The sequence below is a fragment of the Pongo pygmaeus genome, chromosome 2 (assembly GCF_028885625.2).
Source record: "Pongo pygmaeus isolate AG05252 chromosome 2, NHGRI_mPonPyg2-v2.0_pri, whole genome shotgun sequence".
In the NCBI taxonomy this organism is placed as follows: domain Eukaryota; kingdom Metazoa; phylum Chordata; class Mammalia; order Primates; family Hominidae; genus Pongo; species Pongo pygmaeus.
In genome coordinates this window covers 160,857,085-160,875,203 of record NC_085930.1, presented here as the reverse complement: position 1 = coordinate 160,875,203, position 18,119 = coordinate 160,857,085, and the positions used below count along the sequence as shown (strand labels likewise).

At 35.5% G+C, this 18,119-nt stretch overlaps 1 long non-coding RNA gene across 2 annotated transcripts in view; it reads right to left on the bottom strand.

The window, feature by feature from the left end:
• The window catches only part of LOC129033900 (uncharacterized), a 122,488-nt gene that overhangs the window by 76,765 nt on the left and 27,604 nt on the right, over positions 1-18,119 (bottom strand). Inside the window, exons 2-5 of one of the 2 annotated variants that reach the window (XR_010125780.1) lie at positions 15,113-15,194; positions 13,843-14,029; positions 12,293-12,477; positions 3,030-3,166 (exon numbers count right to left, since the gene is read on the bottom strand). This is a non-coding gene — a long non-coding RNA (uncharacterized LOC129033900). The remainder of the gene's footprint in view (positions 1-3,029; positions 3,167-12,292; positions 12,478-13,842; positions 14,030-15,112; positions 15,195-18,119) is intronic. The other variant, XR_008501703.2, reaches the window with a different exon arrangement.

Sequence of the window (18,119 nt, the reverse complement as noted above, 5' to 3'; positions counted from 1 at the left end):
CTTGTATCAAGGAAGTCTGGTGGCACCATTTTTCCAATGGCATGTATTCACTTTGTGACTCTGTGTCACACTTTGGTAATTCTCTGAATATTTCAAACTTTTTCATTATTATTATATCTGTTATGGTGATCTGTAATGAGTAATATTTGATGTCACTATTGTAATTGTTACAGGGTGCCATAAATTCTGTAGATAATATAGCAAACTTAATTGATAAATGTATGCATTTTGAGGGCTCCATTGATAAGGCTACTCTCCCATCTCTTTCCCTCTTCTCAGGCCTCCCTATTCCCTGAGACACAATATTGAAATTAGGCCAGTTTTAACCTACAATGGCCTCTTATGTATTCAAGTGAAAGGAAGAGTTGCATGTCTCTCAGTTTAAATCAAAAGCTAGAAATATTTAAATTTAGTGAGGAAAGCATATCAAAAGCCGAGACAGGCTGAAAACTAGGCCTCTTATGCCAAACACCTGGTCAAGTTGTGGAAGCAAAGGAAAAGATCTTGAAGGAAATCAAAAGTGCTACTCCAGTGAATGAACAAACTATAAGAAAGTGAAAAAGCCTTGTTGCTGAAATGGAGAAAGTCTTAGTGGTTTGGATGGAAGATCAAACCAGCCATAACATTCTCTTAAGCCAAAAAGCCTAATCTAGGGCCAGGCCATAACTGTCAATTCTGTCAAGGCTGAGAGAGGTGAGAAAGCCACAGAAGAAGGCAGCAATATTGGTTCATGAGACTTGAAAAAAGGAGCCGTCTCCACAACATAAAAGTACAAGGTGAAGCAGCAAGTGCTGATGGAGAAGTTGTAGCAAGTATCCAGAAGATCTAACAAAAATTATTGAAGAAGGAGGTTAAATTAAACAAAAGATTTTCAATGTAGACAAAATAGCCTTCTGTTGGAAAAAGAGGCTATTGAAGACTAACACAGCTATAGAGGAGAAATCAATGTCTAGCTTCAAAGCTTCAAAAAACAGGCTGACTCTCTTATTAGGGGTTAATGCAGCTGATAACTTTAAGTTGAAACCAGTGCTCTTTTACCATTTTGAAAATCCTAGGGCCCTTAAGACTAACGTTGAATCTACTCTGCCTGTGCTCTACAAATGGAACAACAAAGCCTGAATAACAAGACATCTGTTAACGGCATGTTTACTGAATTTTTTTTTTTTTTTTTTTTTGAGACAGAGTCTCGCTCTGTCACCCAGGCTGGAGTGCAGTGGCATGATCTCGGCTCACTGCAAGCTCCACCTCCTGGGTTCACACCATTCTCCTGCCTCAGCCTCCCAAGTAGCTGGGACTACAGGTGCCCACCACCACGCCCGGCTAATTTTTTTGCATTTTTGGTAGAGATGGGGTTGCACCGTGTTAGCCAGGATGGTCTCAATCTCCTGACCTCGTGATCTGCCTGCCTCGGCCTCCCAAAGTGCTGGGATTAGAGGCATGAGCCACCATGCCTGGCCGTTTACTGAATATTTTAAGATCACTGTTGAGACATACTGCTTAGGAAAAAAAGATTTCTTTCAAAATATTCCTGCTTATTGGTAATAGACCTGGTAACCCAAGAACTCTGATGAAGACAAACAAGGAGATTAACATTGTTTTAATGTCTGCTAACAAAATATCCATTCTGAAGTCCATGGATCAAGGAGTAATTTAGACTTTCATGTCTTATTATTAAAGAAATACATTTGTAAGCCTATAGCTGTTGTAGATCATATTCCTCTGATAAATCTGAAGGAAGTAAATTGAGAAGGACTTACCAGTCCAGATACCATTAAGAACATTCATGGTTCATAGAAGGAGGTCAAAATATCAACATCCACAGGCGTTTGGAATAAGTTGCTTCCAACCCTCATGAATAACTTTGAGGGGTTTGATATTTCAGTGGAGAAAGTAACTGCAGATGTGATGGAAACATTAAGAGAACTAAAACTAAAGTGGAGCATGAAGATGTGACTGAATTGCTGCAGTCTCATGGCAAAACTTGAACAAATGAGGAGTTGCTTCTTATGAATGAGCAAAGTAAGTGATTTCTTGAGATGGAATCTACTCCTGGTGGAGACACTGTGAATGCAGTTGAAATAACAACAAAGGTTTTAGAATATTCTATAAACTGAGTTGATAAAGCAGCAGCAGGATTCTGCTACAGGGAAATCGTTCATGGAAGGAAGAGTCACGTGACATAGCACACTTCATTTTTACCTTATTTTAAAAAATCGCCACAGCTATCTCAAACATCAGCAACCACCACCCTGATCTGTCAGCAGCCGTCAACACTGGGATAAGCCCCTCTACCACCAAAAAGATTAGGACTTGCTGAAGGCTCAGATAATCATTAGCATTTTTTTAGTAAAAAAAGTATTTTTAATTAAGGTATGTATATTTTTTTTAGACATAATGCTTTTGCACACTCAGTAGGCTATAGTATAATGTAAACAGAACTTGTATATGCACTGGGAAACCAAAGAATTTGCATGAACTGATTTATTGTGATATTTGCTTTATTGTAGTGGTCTGGAACCAAACCTGCAGTATCTTCAAGGTATGCCTATATAATGTATGATTTTGTTTATATATAATCCTTACAATGGCAAAATTATAAATGTGGAGAACAGTTAAGCCATTGCCATATGTTAAGAATTTGTGTTATAAAAGGGCAACACAAGGGATCCAGTATTTGACTGTGGTGGTTGATAAATGAATACACACATGTGATAAAATTGTATAGAACTGTATATATACACACACACATACATATGCACAAGTGAAAGTAAAATTGGGTAAATCTGAATAAAACGTGTCTTGTCTAAGTGTCAATATCCTGCTTGTGATATTTATACTCTAGTTCTATAACCTGTTACCATTAGAAGAAACTGGGTGAGGGATACACAACTGTATATAAATATGTATTATCTCAAAACAAAAATGTAATTAAAAAAACTAACTCCATACATCCTGTACTAGTTTTTAGGGATGCCATAATGAATACCATAGACTGGGTGGGCTTAAATAACAGAAACTTATTTTCTTACAATTTTGGAGACTAGAATTCCAAGATTATGTTGTCGGCAGGTTTGGTGTCTGGTGAGGCCTCTCTTCCTTGGCTTGCAGATTTCAGAGGCTGCCTTCTTGTTATGTCTTGACATGATCTTTGTCTAATATTTTCTCCCTATAAAGACATCAGTCATATTGCATTATGGCCCACCCTGAAGACCTTATTTTAACTTAACCACCTTTTAAAATATCTTATATTGGCTGGGCGTGGTGGCTCACGCCATAATCCTAGCACTTTGGAGGCCGAGGTGGGCGGATCACGAGGTCAGGAGTTCGAGAACAGCCTGACCAACATAGTGAAACCCCATCTCTACTAAAAATACAAAAATTAGTGGTGGCGTGCACTTGTAATCCCAGCTACTCAGGAGGCTGAGGCAGGAGAATTGCTTGAACCTGGGAGGCGGAGGTTGCAGTGAGCTGAGATCATGCCACTGCACTCCAGCCTGGGTGACAGAAGAAGACTCTGTCTCAAAAGAAAAATGAACAAAATAACAGTAAAAATAAATAAATAAAATAAAATATCTTATATTAAAATATGATTCTATTTCGAGTTACTGAAGTGTAGGGCTTTAACATATGAATTTTAGGGAAATACAGTTCAGCCCATAACAGACCTACAACAATAAATGTCTTAGCAGAAACTATAGGCTAAAAGCTTTGTGACATTAGATTTGACAATGACTTCTTACATATAACACCAAAAGCACAGGCAATAAAAGATAAATTAGACTATTTTGAAATTAAAACGTCTGTGCCCTGCATTTAGGGCACAATCAATAGAGCAAATAGACAACTCCTGGAATTGGAGAAAATATTTCACATCATAGATCTGATAAGGGGTTAATATACAGGATATATGAAGAATTCCTACAAATCAACAACAAAAAATAGACATTTTAAAATAGGCAAAGGACTTGAATAGACATTTCCTCGAAGAAAACCTACAAATGACCAATGACCAGATAACAAGACACTTAACATCACTAATTATTAGGCAAATGTAAATGAGATGACACCTATGTACTAGAATGGTTATTATTAAAGAAGCAGGAAATAACAAGTGTTGGTGAAGACAGGGAGAAACTGGAAACCTGTGCACAGTTGGAGGGAAACTAAATGCTGCAGACACTGTAGAAAACTAGAAAACAGTGTGGTTATTTCTCAAAATTTAAACATAGAATTAGACTATGATCCAGCAATTTCACTTCTGGGTATATATACTCAAAATAATTGAAAGGAGGGACTCAAAGATATTTGCACACCAGTGTTCATACTAGCATTCTTCATGATAATCAACTTGTGGAAGTAAAATGAGTGTGCAATAACAGATGAATGGATGAATACAATAGGGTATATAAAGGAAGAAGGTTCTGACATTTCTCACAACATAGATGAACCTTGAAAACATTATGCTAAATAAAATAACCCAGTTACAAAAGGACAAATATTGCATGACTCCACTAAATGAGGTACCTAAAGTAGTAAATTCATAGAGATTGAAAGTAGAATTGTGATTGCAAGGTTTGGGAGAGGAGGATATATGAAATAATTATTTAATAGATACAGAATTTTAATTTTGTAAGACGAAAAGAGTTCATGGGTAGATGGTAGTGATAGTAGCACAACAATATGAATGCACTTAATACCACTGAAATGTACATTTAAAAATGGCTAAGATGGTAAATTTTATGCTACATTTATTTTCCACAATTAAAATAAATTTAAAATAGGTTTTAAAAATCCAAACAAATATCATAGAGATTTGTGCACACAACAGGCCCCTAGAAAACACTACCACTTCTTCCTATAAACACTAAGATAGATTTTAGTTTTTTCCATTGCTTTCTTTCTAGGACCCATCTATCTGCCTCTCTCCTTTCTAAATCTTACTTCTTCAGCCAGAACCTTGAATTTTAATAGAAGAGATATTTTAAAGAATTGGTCAGATTGGGTCCCTATCACTACCCTTCATTATTGTGCATCAAAAACTGAACAGTTGATTAAAGACTATTTTATATATATTGGAAATACGGGAAGTATATATATATATATATATATATTTCCTATTTAGTTGTAAGAAAGCTGTCTTTTGGTATTAATATACCTCTTTTTTATATGACAGCAAATTTAATCATCCAAGTATGATAAGATAATTAGTGTTCCCATCTTGTTGCTTGGATACAATGTCATTAATATTCTTGAGGTAATGAAAAAATGGAAGCAAGTTATTTTTCCCTCTGCAGTAAGAGTTGCATCTAATGGAGAATTTTACTTTCTGTTATTTTAATGTAAAATATATTCAGTGTTCTTCATATTATATATTACAGTTAATATATAGCTTGACCACAAGGACCTAATATTAGACTGGACATTTTGCCAGACATGAACTACTCATTCTTTATTCTTGCATTTCTTAAAGAATATCTTGAAGGATTTTAATATAGTTAAAATATTATACTGTTAGGTAACATTTGGGAAACATTAGATAAGCATTGTTAAGCATTTATTTATGACTGAGCTTCTCAGACATCTTATGCAATAATTTGTATGTTTTCTCTCCAAGCAGAAGATACAATAAATGGAAGATTTCAAATTTATTTTCCTCCTCTAGCCCTTATTTTTTTAATTTAATCATGTCAGGACTATAAAATGTCCCTTTGGGATGCAGTAAAATTTGATATTGGGATGGATGAGGATGGGGCAATTTGCCCATGAGGAAATTGAAAACATCTTTATGTTGTTTTTCTCCCCAAAGAGATGAGAAAGGCAAATGTTGTTTTTTTCTTATTTAATGAAAATGTTGGTGTTCTGTGAGTGACCCTAGGAAAAACATTGACAATGTTAGCTTGGTGACTAGCATTTAACAAGAACCTGCTGAGCATCAAAGACTTTACCTTGTTAGAGAAGAGTAATAGAGTGGTGAAAAAGGGAAGTACATAGGATTGGGAAAGTCTAATGTATTTATTTGAATGCTGCTAAATTAATTCATAGCTCAAAATACAGTGAGTGGTTTAAGACTAGACTGTTTAAAATTGAAAAAAGTAGAGACAGGAAGATATAGTTAAAATAGTTAGAAAATGTAACCTAAAAACATCATTTTCAATAGTAACAAAATTTAAAGTACACAGGTATAGTCAAACAAGAGATATACAAGAATAATTCATAGAAAAGTATAGAAATATAAAGCTTTAATGAAAGGCCTTAAAGAAACCTAAATAACTGGCCAGATATCCTATGGTCTAGCACAAAAAACACAATATTATAAAGATGGTAATTTTTAAAAATTGATCTGGGCTTCTCTTCCTTGGCTTGCGGATTGCAGAGGCTACCTTCTTGTTGTGTCTTTATATGATCTGTGTCTAATATTTTCTCCCTATAAAGACATCAGTCATATTGGATTAGGGCCCACCCTAAAGACCTTACTTTAACTTAACCACTTTTTAAAATTCAATTAAAAATTCCATCAAGGTTATCTTAAAAACTTGACAATATAATTCTAAAATTTAAATGAAGATGAGAGGACTTATAATTGCCCTCTTATCTTCCATTTAAATTGCCAAAATGCTGTTAGAGAAGAAAAATGAAAAAGGAAGACTTGTTTTACTAGATAAAAATACTTACAAAGTAGCTATAGCAATTAAGAATACAGTATAGATGCAGGGATAGAGAAATCAATCAACAGAACTTAGAAACAATCCAAGCATATACGGAACTTTGGTATACAACAGAGATGACATAGTAGATTATTGAAAAAGGAAGGACTATTAAAAAAGAGAGCTGAGGCCAGGCATGGTGGTCATGCCTATAATCTCAGCACTTTGGGAGGCTGAGGCAGGTGAATCACTTAGGTCAGGAGTTTTGAGACCAGTTTGGTCAACATGGTGAAACCTTCTCTCCACAAAAAAAAAAAAAAAAAAAGTGTCCAGGCGTTGTGGCCCATGCCTTGTAGTGTCCCGGCTACTCCAGAGGTTGAGGCAGGAGAATCACTTGAACCCAGGAGGTGGAGGTTGTAGTAAGCTGAGATCTTGTGCCACTGCACTCCACCCTGGGCAACACAGTGAGACGTGGTCTCAACAAAAAAAAACACAACAAAAAAACCGAGCTGAAAATACTCGATAAGCCATATGGAGGGGGAAAAATGGCTTCAGTTCATGGTATGCCACATAACCAAAATCAACTCCGCGTGTATTAAGGTCAAAAGCAAAATTAAAGATTTTGGAAGAAATTCTAGTATAAAATATTTCTAATCTTGGATGGAGCAGACTTTTGAAAACAAGATACAAAAAGCGATAACCAGGAAAGAAAATGACTTAGTAAATTATATTACATTAGTATAAAGCATAGTTCATCAAAAGATGCCTTTTAGACAGTAAAAAAAAAAAAAGATAAAACTAGAAGATATTCGTAACATACATAATGACCCAAAGAAGATTAACATGAAGAACATGTATATCCAATATGTGATTGGAAAAAATTGTCTTATATTGCTAAGAGTTGGAGAGAGTGGTGATCAATACAATCTCTTCTACAATGTTGGTGGCAGTACACATAGGTACAACTTCTTTGGAAGACAACTTGGTATTGTCTATAAAGTTCAACATTTGTGTACCCTATGACTCAGCCATTCTACTTACAGTTTAACTGTAGGTACTTGGATACCTGTACAAAAATATTGATAGCAGTACTGTCTGCACTCTCTCTGCCACAGGAAAACAACTGATCTGGAAACACTCCAAATGCTCTCCATGAGAAAATGAATACATGAAGTGCACTGTATTCACACAGTAGAATATTATACAGCAGTGAACAATTAATGAACTACAACTAAATTCAACAAGTAGGGATCTTAGTACACAATGTTTGAATTTAAAAAAGCATTTCCAGGAAACTAAAAACAGTATACACAGAAATCACGCCGGGAGTGGTGGCTCACGCCTGTAATCCCAGCACTTTGGGAGGCAGAGGTGGGCATATCAGGAGGTCAGGAGATCGAGACTATCCTGGCTAATACGGTGAAACCCCGTCTCTACTAAAAATACAAAAAATTAGCTGGGCGTGGTGGCAGGTGCCTGTAGTCCCAGCTACTCGGGAAGCTGAGGCAGGAGAATGGCATGAGCCCAGGAGGTGGAGCTTGCAGTGAGCCGAGATCGCGCCACTGCACTCCAGCCTGGGGGACTGAGTGAGACTCTGTCTCCAAAAAAATAAAAATAAAAATAAAATTTAAAAAATCACAATGTTTTCTTTAGATATAGATATATATGATATATAGCTAGAGCAAGACATAAATAATATAGAAATAAATGAAAATGAAAACCACAAAATTCTCAAGAAAGTCATTAGTTTTGACAGAAGAATGAGTGGATAAGCATGGATCTAGGTTAGCACAGGATGAATGTAAGTTGCTAGTAATATTGTAGTTCTTAGGTTGACTGTTATAAATGTTATTTTTCCTAATAAATTAATAGTCTGGGCTGGGCGTGGTGGCTCACGCCTGTAATCCCAGCACTTTGGGAAGCTGAGGTGGGCAGATCACCTGAGGTCAGGAGTTCGAGACCAGCCTGACCAACATTGTGAAACCCTGTCTCTACAAAAAATACACAAATTACCCAAGTGTGGTGGCGGGTGCCTGTAATCCCAGCTACTCGGGAGGCTGAGGCATGAGAATTGCCTGTACCTAGGAGGCAGAGGTTGCAGTGAGCTGAGATCTTTCCAGTGCACTCCAGCCAGGGCGACAGAGTGAGACTCCAAATCAAAAAAAAAAAAAAAAAAAAAAGTCTGTCAGTGGACCATTTATGTACTGTTAATGATTTGCTCAATATTGTACACCTTATTTCCACAAGGAAAATTTAAAGATATGATTACATTTTTACATTGTGATGTCTGCACTCCACAGAAGCTGCTATTAGAATGGAAGTTAGCTGACTTTTAAGCTACTCTGCTTCCCAGGGCTTAGAACGACTTTCTGTTCTGGTTCTACCATATGGAAAACCAGGAGGTCTTTGGGAACCTCCAATGCAACTCTGGCATCACGAACCTTCCTTGATATGTGTGGAAATAGCTCTAAATGCACAGCAAGACTTTTCTGTGTGTCAATTGGAAATATTTTGAATGTCACTTAAGTTCTTTCTCTTTAGAAAACCTTATATTTGGAGCAATCATTCTGCATTGGAGCCTGTAAATCATTAAATCTAATTTTTTTCATTTTTCTGATGACAAAGGTCAAACCCACAGAAGTTGGATTGCCTCCAGCAATGATCGTGTCACTGAAATGAAAGTCAATGGAAATAGGTCAATGCCTATCTTTGGCCGTACTGAAATCTCCGACTTTCCTTAATGAGTTTAGGACTTAAGTCATCTGAAACAGCAGCAGGAGCTGTAAAGTAAACTAAATTGTGGTTTTCGTGAGTCATTGATGCTCATCACAACTGGTTTCCTTTCAAACCCTAGTGGCATCTTTGGCCTTATTGGAATGCATTAAAATGTTCCTTTTTCTGACAGTGTGCTTGCTTGCTTTCCTGTACACTCACTTTCCACTGGGCGTATTCCAACCTCTATTGGTTAGTGTTTTAATAGCTACCTTCTTCAACCAGGAAGGAGCTTAAGCTACAATTCATTCATATTGGTAAAAATAGATCTTTCTGGGAACTACAATCTCCAAGTCACTTGAGAAAAACATCTGAATAGCAGAAGGATGTAGATAAAACGTAACAACTAAAGAAGAAAAAGAATTTTATTTGATTGGGAGATGATTTGCAGTCTAACTTGCAGTGTTTCTGTTAATCCTAAAATGGAAGCAAAAGGCCAATTTTGATTTCATTTTAATGTTATGATCTTTATGGTGTTCTGCTCAAACCTTAGGAATATCATTAAAAAACAAAAAACGAAAAACTCCCCCTAAAACGTCTAGCATTGTGGAGTCTAGATGAAACGTGTATGGCTTGAGAACATAAAGTTTGATGAAAGAGAAGGCCATTTTGCATTCATTCATTTGCTCATTTACCCATTCATTGATTACCAGGTACCTTCTTTTTCTTTTTTTGAGACGGAGTCTCGCTCTGTCGCCCAGGCTGGAGTGCAGTGGCTTGATCTCTGCTCACTGCAAGCTCCGCCTCCCGGGTTCACGCCATTCTCCTGCCTCAGCCTCACAAGTAGCTGGGACTACAGGTGCCCGCCACCATGCCCGGCTAATTTTTTGTATTTTTAGTAGAGACCGGGTTTCACCATGTTAGCCAGGATAGTCTCGATCTCCTGACCTCGTGATCCGCCTGCCTCGGCCTCCCAAAGTGCTGGGATTACAAGCGTGAGACACCGCGCCCGGCCGTACCTTCTTTTTATAAGGCACTGGATATTGATTGAAACCAGTTTAAAGCATAGCCTCTTGCTTCAAAGAGTTTATATCTAATAGGATTATTCCTTTATAATAAAGATAAACCAATATTTTAATCTGTTTAAACCACAGAAACATATCTTTCAACATATAATTGAACTTTGACTATTAAACTCATGAGAAAACACATTTGGGCATTTCTTTTTCTTTAGAACATTTATCTTGTGCTTAAAAGTTATGTTTATAAATCAAACCATTTAGGGTTCGCCATGATTTTTATGTGATAAAAGACATGAAAAACAGTACAAAACCAAAACCAAGCACCAAAAAAAAACCAAGAAAACCTCAAAAGGAGACAAATACCTGTAGAAAAATCATTAATACATATTTATTTAGTGTTCTGTGTTCAATATACTACATTTACTGCCACATGGAGGTATAAACATGATAGGCAAAAAATATCTTCACCTTCCCAGTTTATAATTCTATTGAAAGATAAGAGAAATAAACCTGCAGACATAAAACCCAAAAGTTACTCGGTTGGTTGTAATGTATCCTAAAACTCAAATAAATATTAGGCTCTCCAATATCCTTTCTCAAACAACTTTGTAATTTTTTTCCTTTTATGGTGCATAGCACAATTTGTGCTTATTTATTGACTGGCATAGCTTTTTAAAATGTCAGTGAACTCTGTTAGGCTGTAAGTTCCATGAAGATAGAAATAATCTCTATCTTGCTGCCTGAGTTTTCTCAGTATGTAGCACATGGAAGCAGTCCATAAATATTTTTAATGAGTGACAAAATAAATGAATGGTAGAAGGATAATAACAAAACCTTTATTTCTAGAAACACTATATAATAATAAAAAATAATGACAAGTATGATCATGTTGAAAATCCTCAGATAACATTTAGGGGAAAAGATCAAACAGTGATGCAAAAGTGTACCCAGAAAAGATCTCCAGGTAAAAATAGATGTTTAAAAACAGAAAAAGTATAAAATACTTTCTTTGGTAAAATATGAGCTAAATCATTTGCTCACATTATTTTCTACATTTTCCAATTTTCTAAAATGATAAAATTTTCCATTTAAGATAACGAATTACCAAAGGATACATTAAATGAAGTTGACAATAGGTCCATTACAGAGTTTGGGGGAAGTTCTAATGAGATTGTAAAAGATTAAAGGAGATTATGGCTAAAGAGATTATGATCAGTGTGTTAATTCTGTCCTCTAGGGAAAATGCATGAGATTAGCCATGACTCCAGATGGTGCCAGGACCTTCTGTATTAGGAGTTACAACTGTTAAAAAAACAAAGTTTAGGGTTGCACTTAGTACATGTTATTTAGTAAATTCTAACTCATCACAAAAATTAGACTTAATTCATAGGCCAAGTTATTTTGATTTAAATTTAATAGTCAAGTTTAAATTTTTCATATAACACATAATAAAGTCATTCTAAGTAGTAGTAAAAGATAATTCATATAATGTAATTATCATTCTTATACCTAGTGTCCTTGCTTTTCTGAGAGATACTAGGAGTCTTGTTTGGTCATAAAATTTCTATAAGCCAAAGAATAATAGTGTCAGAGGCATTCAAACTAGAGCGACCCCATTTTGAGTTAAGAGCTAGGAAAATGAGGCTGAGACTTGCTGGGCTGCATTCCCAGAATGTTAGGCATTCCTAGCCTCTAGATGTTTATGGTTAAGGGAACAAATTAATAATGTTTACTAAAACAGACTCAGACTTGGGAGCGTCCAGATACCCTGATATCTGGATAACAAAGGCATTCCTAATTTTGCTTTAAAGAAAATAATATTGATTCTTGCAAAATACAGTATTTAATGAAATTAATCCTTTATCACAAACCCTTGTAGCAGAACACATCTCCCCATATATGCAATCATTGTACCTAGGGGGGATGCGTTCCTCCTCTTACTTTCAGGTACATCCTGCTCTGTCTGTGGAGCAGCTGTCCTTTCACCACTTTACTTTCTTAATGAACTTGCTTTTGCTTTGCACTGCACACTTTCCCTGAATTCTTTCTTATGCAAGATCCAAGAACCCTCTCTTGCGGTCTGGATCGGGATCCGTTTCCTGTAACAACAGTATTTGCACAAAAATTCTCAGAAATTTAATAAGGCTTACTAGGTATAAACTGACAAGAACAATTAACTAGCACTCCCTTTCCCACTATGATTAGTTTATGAAACATTTCAAACATACCACAAGTTGAAAGTATTTTACAGTGAACACCCATAGATCTACACCGTTTATTGTTAACATCTTATTTTATTAGCTTTATTTCATATCTATATAGCAATTCTTCTAAAATTTGTCACCTAACAAATATTATTTTGTGATGCAATTCAAAGCAAGTGGCACTTTCCTCTGCAGACTTCAGATACACTATTAACCAGAATTGGACATCTGTTTGTCGTATTTTCTTTTAATATAAAACCTTCAACAAAATGGGCAAATCTTAAGTATATATTTGCTTAGCTATGACAAATTAATATTCTTGTATAACCAATAACCCTATTAACATCTGTAATATTACCATCCTTTCCTAGTTAATCTCTACCTTCATTCTTTGAGGCAAGCACTGTCCTGATTTCTTTATACCTAGATTAGTTCTGTCTATTCTAGAATTTGATATAAATAGAATCATACGGTACATACTCCTTGAGTAAGGCTTCATTTACTTTGCATCCTGGGTTATTTCCAGTTTATGCCTATTATGATAAAGTTAATATAGAGATTGGCTCATAGGAGCTACTATGATGATGATTGTTATTAACAGAGTAGACTCGGGTGGTTTGATTTTCAGGCAAAAGACACGAGACAAGTAAAGAACAGGTCAAGGGAGGCATGGAATAGAGAGGCACAGATCCTCATGAGAAAAACTTTCTTGTCAGATATGTTCAGAACAGATAATATAAATTAGGTAGCATTTTTCTGAACCCATGAACATAAATTATCCCAGCCCCTATTTATTATTGCCTGAAAGGATTTTGTCAGAAAGAGCAAAAACAATAATAATAATTAATAATAACTTAGCCAGGTATGGGCATGTGCCTGTAGGCCTAGCTCCTCCAGAGGCTGAGGCATCAGGATTGCCTGGGCTTGAGTCCAAGAGTTTGAGGCTGTAGTGAGCTATGATCACACCACTACACTCCAGCCTAGGAGAGAAAGCCAGACTCTGTCCCTTAAAAAGAAAAAAAAGAAGAAGAAGAAGAAAATAGATGCTAGTGAGTGTTGAAGACTATGGAACAGGAATGTGTGGAGTATATGTCATTCAACTCCTACTTGAAGTGTGTTGCCGCAGTAGGGGAGGGCTTTCCACGAAGCCTTCCTACCTGCAAAGTGTTTCCTATAGTTAGAACGATCATAATGACTGCCTTTGGAACAGGCTTTTGTCAACGAATTACCAGAAAACTCCAAAGAGGCTCGGCCACTTACGTGTTGGGGAACTTAGGGGTCCTTTTGATGTCTGCTCTTGGCATGCCAAACAGTAATTCACACAAAGATAAAAAGCATTTACAGCACTCGAAGTCTATTCTTAATAGATTAAAGCTTCATAGCTGGTTCAATGACAAAGGCCTTTCAATATATATTCTTTCTCCTCTAGAGTAAATACGTAATCATCCTGTGTAAATAATGAGAGAAAATTACATCAGCAGAAAGGAAACTGGAGTTTTATGATTTGAAGGCAAATGAAACAGAATGAGATGAAATTCAATGCCCAATATCATAGAGAGAATAGACATTTTGCTAGAATAAATTTATCATCCCCAATATACCTTTGTAGTTTAAAAATGAACAGATATCTTTTTCATAGGCTTGTGTTTTGTAGGTGACCCAGGTTTTATTGACTTCTGAGGCAGCCCTCCCCCACCTGACTTCCTTCTGTTAGCTATGACCAAGGTTGTCACACTAAGAAAATTTAAATAGTCTCTGACCTTGCAGGAGAAAAGTGAGGTAACATTAGAAGGTATTATTAGTAATCCAAGACAGGCCTAAAGCATAGTCACAACCCTCGAGGAACTTATAGTGTAGTACAGACTGAATTAATGCAAGAGGGACCTTGAAAATTGTGAGGAAGTCTGACAGGACAATCAAAAAGTGATAAGGAATAGACTTGAAGTGCAATAGTAGGGTCAGTGGAAAGTCAAGCCTAAGGAACCGCTTAGACTTAAAATAGGCCTTAGAAGATAGGCAGGGTCTGACTAGGGTGAGATATATATATATATCTTACACATATATGTATATATGTGTGTGTGTGTATATATATAGAGAGAGAGAGACACACACAGACAGACAGAGGAGAGAGAGAGATTGAGATTTTATGGTAGAAGTTCCTATATTACTTCCTGCCATTTCCATATACTCTGGAGATTAAACGTAAAAACAGGTGCAATGTATTTGTTTGAAGAGATTATTGGGTAGTTTATTAACTTGGGTATTCATTTTGCTCTTTGTACTATATGCCACCCCAAATTTATAGCCTTTGAATAATTAAGCAATGTTTATTTCTGAAAGACATCAGCACCACTGTAGATATTATACACTTAATATTTCTTATTAAACATATGTGTGAAATGTTTGGGTCTCATTGTTTTAAAGGTAGAAAGCAACTCTAGCCTTGACGTAGAAACCTTTTGTTGTTGTTGTTGCTTAAAGGATTTTCCATTAGATAATTCACAAATTTAACTGTTATGATTGCTTTTACCTAGACGACTGTGTGGATATCTTGAAAGTTGTCTTCTGAGTTCCCTGACTCTTCTTTGATCTGAAGTAGTTTTCCTGATGTGCTATTAATAAGGAAGAAGGTGAGAAGAGTGATGAAGATAAGAAAATATTAAACAACTATTTTAGAACAAGTCTGAGTCCCATCTTTAAATTTGTTGTGTTGTAGTTTTTAAATGCAGTCTATGAAGTCAGTCATTAAATTAAATATGATCAAATATGAATCTTTTATAACAATTTTATTATCCCCTTAGATTTTATATTTATTGTTTTTGCTGTTGTTTGTTTAGGCAGTTATCAAGAATTTAAGAAAAGAATTTTATCTTTTAAAAGTGAAATTATAATTTTTCACAATGTTACTATATAAGCAGAAAAGAACATGTGCAACACTATATTAAAAAAGAAGAGCATGAATTAGAAAAATATCCATGATTTGCAGAGGTAAATCTTTTACTCTTTCTATTCCCAAAGTCCAAATTCTGCCTCTAAATCTTTGTTTACTCCGGGGACTTTGCCTAACAAAATCTCTGTTTTTTAATTTAAAAAATGAGAATTCTTGTACTATACAATCCTGATGTTTCTTTTTAGTGTTAATATTTTATTTTTAATATCATTTAAGTTGTTATAGAATCTGACTATGAAGTAGGAGGATTAAATACCATGAGGTCGTAGAGAAATAATGAGTTACATGGTGCAAATACCAAAACCACAAAGGAGCTGATACATTAATTTTTTTCATATTTTGGCTAGAATTATAATCTAAAGAGAGATCCAAATTATATTAATTTATTTAAATTTTCTTGTATCAGTTTTGAAATATGTTAGCATAGCAAATAAAATAATACCTTATTATATAACTTATGTGTAGTGAATTTGCTCCTAAATTTCCCTTATGTTAATTGATCTTTCTGGGGAAAGAAGACATCACCAGCTGGGCATATTTCCATGGTTGATTTTTTCTAAGGCAAAAATTTTATCTTGTGTAGTTTGAATATCTCTCACTCCTAACATCCCATAGAGGCAATGGTTCACTGGAATATTTATTACAGGAAGGAAAAAGGACATAAAAAGTCTTGTTGAAATCTTCCTTTTCTGGATTTAAACAATTTCTTGTTACCAGGACTAGAAGTGCTATATAATCTATTTCCAAATGTCAACCACTCAGGACATAATTGGAAAGATCATATAACTAATTCAATGTTCAGTTACATTTTATTTGGACTTTGTATTGCACAATGTGATGTGTCAGCAATTGCTTTTCAGGAATGAAGCACTTAGTTCCCTAAACTCTGAGAGTGCTACTCAAAGATAGTCCCTTGTGATTCACCCTTATTGGGAATTTTCTTGACTGAAGAAAACTACCTCATCCAAAGCAACACTCCCTTCCAGGGATAGCCTGCATCCAACAGCTCATCAATGGAAAGATATAAATGCTTGCCTCCCTCACTCCAACTCAGCATGATTCTGAAGAACCATCCTCATTCAAATGCTCACCAAGAAGTCAACTGAGGCCTTTATTGAGATTGTGACAGAGCTCAACCCTCTGCCCAATCCAGCTTTCCTCCCTTCTCTTACACAGGTATTGATCCTAAGTGTACTCCTTAATTAATATGCTATGTGCTAATAGTCATCTTTGTGTGTGTGTGTGTGTGTGTGTGTGTGTGTGTAATGTTTTTATTAAAGGTAAATCTTGATTTCATATTTTGAAAGTCATCTCAATTTTTTTAACTTTTTTATTTTTTATTTTTTAATGTCTTATTTTTATTTAAATAGTTTTTTAGGGGAACAGGTGGTGTTTGGTAACATGAATAAGCTCTTTAGTGGCGATTTCTGAGATTTTGGTGCACCCATCACCCAAGCAGTGTACACCGTACCCAATGTGTAGTCTTTTATCCCTTGTGACCCCTGACCCTTTCCCCTGAGTCCCCAAAGTCCAAGTATCATTCCTATGCCTTTGCATCCTCATAGCTTAGCTCCCATGTGTGAGTGAGAACATACAATGTTTGGTATTCCATTCCTGAGTTACTTCATTTAGAATAATAGTCTCCAATTCCATCCAGGTTGCTGCAAATGCCATTGTTTCATTCCTTTTTATGGCTGAGTAGTATTCCATGGTGTGTGTGTGTGTGTGTGTGTGTGTGTATGCATGTGTGTGTATATATATGTGTGTGTATATATATATGTGTATACATATGTGTGTGTGTATGTATATATATATGTGTGTGTATATATGTGTGTGTATGTATACACATATATGTGTGTGTGTATGTATACACATATATGTGTGTGTATGTATACACATATATGTGTGTGTATGTATACACATATATATGTGTGTGTGTGTATATATATATATATGTATATATATCTCTCTCACATTTTCTTTATCCAGTCATTGATTGATGAGCATTTGGGCTGGTTTCATATTTTTACAATTGAGAATTGGGCTGCTATAAACATGCATGTGCAAGTATCGTTTTCTTATAATGACTTCTTTTCCTCTGGGTAGATACCTAGTAGTGGGATTCCTGGATCAAACAGTAGATCTACCTTTAGTTCTTTAAGGAATCTGCACACTGTTTTTCATAGTGGTTGTACTAGTTTACATTCCCAGCAACAATGTAAAATTGTTCTCTTTTTACCACATCCACACCAACATTTATTCTTTTTTGATTTTTTGATTATGGTCATTCTTTCAGGAGTGAGGTGGTATTGCATTGTGGTTTTAATTTGCATTTATCTGATAATTAGTGATGCTGAGTATTTTTCTATATGCTTATTGGCCATTTGCATATTCATGTCCTTAGCCCACTTTTTATGGGATTTTTTTTTTCCTGCTGATTTGTTTGATTTATTTGTAGATTCTGGATATTAGTTCTTTGTTGGATGGATGTATAGGTTGTGAAGATTTTCTCCCACTCTGTGGGTTGTCTGTTAACTCTGCTGATTATTTCTTTTACTGTGCAGAAGCTTTTTAGTTTAATTAAGTC